Here is a 6844-nt window from a genome sequence, read left to right as displayed (position 1 = left end):
CGCCTCCTTATGGACCCACCCCCGGATTCCTCCCATGACCCCCCCCCCGCTCAGACGACGATGACGATTGGCTGTTTGCAGCTGCCTGATTTGTAAATAGCTCTGCTGATTGTTGTTTCAGATAAACATGGAGAGAACCCAGTAGTTTCCATCCTACTTCCTGTTTCCACCCAACTTCCTGTTTTGGCTGCTGAATAAACGTGTTTCTGTTTCTACTGGTTGGCTGAGCTTCTGTTTCCATCAGATGAGGGTAATCAGGTTCTGCAGGTTGGAGTCGGGTCTCCATTCACTCTGATCCACACAAGCTCATAAATTTACATTTATGAATGCTAACGTAGCCATTAGCCAGCTTGTGGTGCAGTTAATCTCAACTGGTTGGTTTTCTGGGTCAGCGATTCTACACGGTTCCAGTTGGTCAGTGTTAGCCTTCCTTCTCCATTCCAGTACCAGTTCTGACCCGTTTGGATCACCTCAGAACCAGCTGGGTCCACCTAGCTGCTGGTTCTGAGGTCAGTCTGGAGGTTCTACTTTATTACTTGATCCACCAGCATGAAACCCTGCTGACTAAACAGAAGTCCTCCAGACCACTAGGGGGAGCTGACGAACTGATGGCGTGGACTGGACCCTCAGTGGTGATTATCAGGTTCTGTAGTTACAGAGGTCAGGAAAAGACACGATGACTTAACGGGATGACCAGTTAAGTCATTTATTGGGAGGAGTGCTGGTGCCTCTCCAGCGAGACGTTTCGACCGAGAGGCAGGACAACACAGAGACGGACAGGACAACCAACCATGCACACACCGATAGTCATGTTTCTGGACTGTGCGAGGAAGTTGGAAAACCTGGACAGAACCATCCGTGCTCAGGGAGAACCTGCAGAAAGACCCCGGGCTGGGAATCGAACCCAGGCTGCAAAGCAACGGTGTTACCAACTGCACCGCTGTGCAGCCTGTTGTACTTCATGTCTTTTGCATTATATTCATGAAGGTGATATTACCTGCCCCAGACTCCCCCTAGTGGTCTGGAGGACTTCTGTTTTGTGCAGCGTTTGAATCTGGCTGCTGTTGGTGGAATCTTCTCTGTTGCTTGTTTCCTGTTGCTGCAACATTTTTTATTCAGAGCGTTCCTTTTTTTATTTGTGATTTTCTGTTTGAGTTTGCATCATTCATGTGTTTGCAGCTCATTTTGCTGTGTGTCCATATTGACTCATCCAAATCTTCTCCAGAGGACATTAGTCTCGTCCATGGGGACACCCGCACGTCTCAGTCCAGACTGAGGTGTTAACTTTGGACCGGGTCGGAACCCCGATGGGTCTCCAACAGAACTGTTATCCAAACACACCCAGCTGAACAGGAAACCAACCCATTAGAAGAATGCAGACATTGATCACTGGTGGTGTATGTATAATTATGACCCTGAGGATCTCCATTCAGATCACACGTGTTTAACTGAACTCTGTTCTGGTCCAGAAGCGTCCCGGAGCAGCTGCTGAGGTTCTGCTGTTAGTATTTATATAAAGCTTCCTTCCCTACAAGGCCCGGTCCATGTTTAGAGGAACCGGTCAGCTGGTACCAGAGGAAAATGTGGCCATAAATCCATCTGGTTGCCGTATGCTGCGCAAGAAGCCATCTTTATTTTTAGCTTCATCCTGTTTTTAATCATTTAGATTTTATTGTGTTATTTTGTCTTTAAGCTGCAGATGTTTCTGAGACTTGGAGGGATACCAGAACCAGAACTCTGGGTTTGCTCTCCTTCAGCTTTTTGTTTCTGAATATTTTCTTTAATGCAAAGTATTTTCTTCTAGCAGCGTGTTGAAGTAGTTCGGGTTCACGGTTTGGGACAGCTGACCGCAGCAGCAGGTCGGTTCGGGAGGAAAACGGGTCAGCTCGGTGCTGAAAACGCACTAAATATAAACCTGATGAGCCGAACAGAAAGGCGGTAAACCTCCAGCTGACCGTAGGGAACTGCGCATGCTCATATTTAATTGCACTGTGTGTCGTCATCAGGCCGGTTAGCTCAGCTGGTTAGAGCGTGGTGCTAATAACGCCAAGGTCGCGGGTTCGATCCCCGTACGGGCCACTAACCTTTTCGTTGGTTTACCTGGACATTACGCCGGTCCCGGTCCCGGTCGGGGTTCTGGCTGCCGCTGACTGAACAGAGGAATGTTGATAATTAAACTCCAGGGGGGAAAAACGTCCAGGATGATTTCATTCTGAAATGAGGAACGTTCTCAAACCGGTTCACTAATAAACGATCTGCTGACAGATTTTGATTAACGTTTCACATCTGGTCCGGATCAGAACCGCCGGCCCGAGAGGATCGGAGAGCAAGACGAGATTTATTTATGAGATGTAAATAAACAGTTTTTACCTCATTATTTTATGGGTCAAATTTTGAGGAGAAATTAAATTATTTGATTTTAGAAAATCTTTTTAAAGTTAGAAAAAGTTTCTGGAAACCTAACAGGCAGTTACTATAGCAACCGACTGGCAGAACCAGCAGAACGGTCCAAACTGGAGCTGACCCAGATCAGAGGTCCTGGTTCCGGTGTTCTGGTTCTGGTTCTGGCTCCTGTCCCAATTCTATTTCTGGATCTGGTTCTGGTGCCTCGCTGCGTTCACCCACCAATCTCTGAGGTTGTAATCTGTGCCTGATGGCTGATTACAGCAGAGGGCGCTGTTCCCCAGCGGATGGTGGCGTCATGGCCGCCGCTCAGGTCCACGGAGAGCCCGTTTCCATGGAGACGGATGAGTCATGAGGAAGACTCCGGCGGGATGAGGGAGGAAGGCCTTCCAAGATGGACGCGGAGGGGAGAAGACTAAAGTCTGTAAAACTTTATTTAAAACCATGACAACACACAGACCTTCATTTTCATCATCATCATCATCCTCATCATCATCACCTCCAGATCCTGTTTCAGCTTCGGCTGCTTCTCTAATCCCAAAGATTTCCTGACCTGCTAATGAAAGCAGGAGGCGGTTCGGTTCCGGTCCGGTCCGGTTCTGAAAGGCAGCCTTCATCCACAGGAGCCACATGCATACGGTAACTGAGCCAACAGGAAATTAAAGGCAACGATCCTCAAAGTTTACTTTAATTATCAATCGCTCAGGAAAGTCTTCACAGCCTGGCAGAGTTTATATCTATTTATTCTTTTCATCATAAACAAAACAATTATTCCACTGAGAAAATATACAAATCGATAAAATGAAAGGCAGCAGATAAAAAAAAAATCTGATAAAATCTTTTATCCCAAAAATATATACAAACAAGATTTACAAACAAACAAAACTAAACAAACACATCAACTCAAGAAACAATTTGCATAGATTAAAGTTCTGGAGCGGCCTAGTCCAAGTCCTGACTCTGAATCAGTGACCGACATTCTGCTGACATCACGTTTTTATGAGGCGCCATTTTAAAGTTGGTCACAAATGAACAGCCGTAATCTGGATTATTTAACCTGAGACGTAAATGGGACTTCATTTCTTAGTCATGTTTTCATGTGATTCATTTATTAACATTCCAGCTTCAAACTAAAAACGTCTAGCTAAGGCTAAATATTTAGATTCAAACTAAACATTTAATTACTTAATATTTAGTTTGCCAATTTAATGTTTTGTTTTGAAACTGACAATAAATGAATAATTTGTTGAAAATGTGACTAAAAAATGAACTCCCTTTTTGTTTAATGAGAGACTAAATAAACCAAATATCAGCTGATGGTGTAACTTTAAGTTTTCATCCTGGCGGTACCAGAACCGCCGAGCCGTTGCTCGGATCTTCAACTCCGAGCTGAATGGGTCAAACTTCAGCAGACATCAAATGTTTCAGAAAATGATGTGAAACGTGAAGGTTTGATGCAGCAGAAAAGCTTCAGCTTGTTCTGCAGCCAACATGGCCGCCTGGCCTGCAGCTTCAGCCAATCGAACTCTGAGCTTTCATGGCCGCAGCGCGAAGACGAAGAGTTCAAACCTCTGGAGGATCAGAGCCGGAAACCTGCAGCACAACCCAAAACCAGGAGCTGGAGGAGCTGCAGCTAACTGGCTAACCAGGTAACCGGTTGGCCAGTTAACCAGGTAACCGGTTGGCCAGTTAACCAGGTAACCGGTTGCCCAGTTAACCAGCTAACCGGCTGGCCAGTTAACCAGCTAACCGGCTGGTCAGTTAACCAGCTAAGCAGCCAGCCAGCTGGTTTCCGGTAGCGGCCGCCTCCGTCGCTGCAGCCGCTCCCAGCTGGAGTTTGATTGAATAACAGAAACATAAATTTGATGTTTCACATTCTGGAAGCTGCAGCAGGAAAAAATGAGCTGCAGCAAATTTACAGTCAGAGCCGAACAGAAGCTTCCAGAAGGACTAAATGGAGGAAACTGGCACATTTCTTTCACTTTCAAACGATGATCCAACATGTGCAGAAGAACCACAGACTCACATTTTCCACTGAAACGTCTTCAAGCTAACAGGCACTGACTGATTTACTGAGCTGCAGCGGATTCAGACTCAGAAATAATTTATTTAGATTCAGAAATAATTTATTTAGATTCAGAAATAATTTATTGATCCCAAAGGGAAATTGGACCTGCAGCCTGTCATCAGGTTTGGTTCCTCATCGGGTCAAATCGGCTGCAGTTCTGGACGGTTCTGACTGGTGAGCGTCTGGCAAACCAGCCGCCATGAAGTTTCATTTTCACATTTTTTTCTGCCTGAACTGATTTTTTTTCTCCTCTGGTTTCCTTCCTGCTGATGTTTACGGCTGCAGAGGAGCGCGAGTCACCGGACCGAGTCACCGGACCGAGTCACCGGACCCGGTTGGGTTTCTGGCTGCAGCTGACTGAAGCGTCGGGTCAGAGGAATGTTTCTGTGGATAATTAAACTCCAGAGGGAGAAAAACGTCCAGGATGATTTTCTCCCTCGCTAATCATTTTCACATTGAGCTGCTGCAATGTTCACCAGGAAGTGAAGACATAGAGGCCCCCAGGAGACCACAGAGGCCCTCTGGAGGAACCAGGGGCCCCCAGGAGACCACAGAGGCCCTCCGGAGGAACCAGGGGCCCCCAGGAGGAACCAGNATGGCTGGGTAAGTATTTAAAAGTACCAAGGAAAATGGGGTGATCTGTAGAGCTTCTCCCTGGACCCCTGTGGTTGTAACACATAGGACAGGAGCCCATGGATTAACATATGCAGGAAAGTAGAGGCCAGTATCATTTAAATTACCTTGGGAAACAGGAACTTACCGAGTTCACAGGAGATCAGAATCCTTCTGTGAACATCTGGGTTATGTGAAGATTTTGAACCACTAACAGTTAATTTACAAGATATTTCTTTTAGTTATTGATGGTATGCTCTGACTGAAAATTGCATTATTTAGTTTTGGAATTAATTTAGTCGATGATGAATGGATTTGAAAATTGTATTATTTCTGACTGTTAGAATTAAATGAAAATGTTTTGTCTGTATTAGAAAATTGCTCAGGATTTATGCTAAATAGGGTTTTGGAAAATGATTGTGTTAACTTGTATACTTAGGATTGAATATTATGTTTCATAGGTTAGAAAAAGGAATTGTACCTCATTCTGTTCTGTTGCTTTTATGTGTTATTTTTGGTTTAAGGCAGGACTCGATCTTTTGGGATGCTGAGTGCAGAAGAGCAAAACTGGGTTTGTTAACATAAACTTTCCTTAAATTAATTACAGAATTTAAGTTTGTTCCTGAGAATCTATGTAAGGAAAAGAGCGGGAGAGACACCTGTTTTCACACATATCTGTGAAATACTTTTCTCTGCATATCCTTTATCCAGATGGTTTTAAAACTGCAGGAGTTCAGGATGAGGCTCTCCTCTTCGTTTGTGAAACAAAAGAGCCTTTGTTCACAGCAGTAAATTAGGGGAAGTTCTAAGTTTTTCTGAGTGTTAAAAGTAGCTTCCAGTTGGTCATGCAGAGGTACGCCTTACTAGAATATATTAACCAGGACAGACACACCTACATTATAAAAGTTCGTGCACAGGAGTAATAATTCAGATAGCTACCACTGTTTTTGCCTTTTTGCACCAGCTCTCTCCAAAGACGCGGCTTTGCTTTTTTTTCCATTTATGTCAGGTAATGAATGTATGTCTCCGTTATTCTGCAGTTTCTGGTGTAAGTTTATGCATTGTCTTATATTGGATTAAACTCTGTAATTCTGTGACGTCAACACGCATTGTTGTTTTCCTTGTGGCCACACGCGGCCCGCTGAGAGGACCTGGGATCCAGAGGAAGAGAGAGAGCCAAACTTTTTCCAAAGTTAACCAATTTTAGAATTTTCTTCCTTAACAATACTCCTGCATTCAAACAGCAGAAAATAATCCAAACAGGATCTTTCTCCTCACAATGCTCCACAGCGCCTGTTTAACAAAGTTCGAGTGCCCCAAAGCACATTATTTTACAAAACATATCACTTATACTTAAAATACACTTATTAAACACAGAAAACAAAACTTCTTACCTTCTTCCACAGAATCCAAACAGAAAGAGCGGGAAAACCTTTCATGAACTATAATGGTGTGACCCGTTACTTTTTCTTCTTAAACCCCGAATTGACACTCAAAACAACAATATATGAACTCAATATATTCAACAGTAGAGATAATTCACATTTTCATTCACAACACACCACATTTAAATAAAAATAATAATTTTGAAACAGGAAGTTACCCGCTGTTTTGCAATGGATCTGCTGTCTTTTCAAAATAAAAGCTGCCAGTGCTCATATGAGTTCCCACTGGAATAGCTTATCACTTGACAACATCACACTGCTACACCTGCAGCTTGTTGTGACTCGGACGTCACGCCCAACGTCCGCTGGAGTGTAG

General features: G+C 44.1%; 1 non-coding gene across 1 annotated transcript; it reads left to right on the top strand.

Moving 5' to 3' along the window:
* Positions 1 to 2005: 2005 nt before the first annotated feature.
* On the top strand, positions 2006 to 2079 carry trnai-aau (transfer RNA isoleucine (anticodon AAU)). Its single transcript has one exon. It is a non-coding gene; the product is annotated as a tRNA-Ile (tRNA).
* Positions 2080 to 6844: the final 4765 nt, after the last annotated feature.

Source organism: Poecilia formosa, unplaced genomic scaffold, assembly GCF_000485575.1.
Source record: "Poecilia formosa unplaced genomic scaffold, Poecilia_formosa-5.1.2 Scaffold1130, whole genome shotgun sequence".
In the NCBI taxonomy this organism is placed as follows: Eukaryota; Metazoa; Chordata; class Actinopteri; order Cyprinodontiformes; family Poeciliidae; genus Poecilia; species Poecilia formosa.
This window is presented reverse-complemented; position numbering and strand designations above follow the sequence as displayed.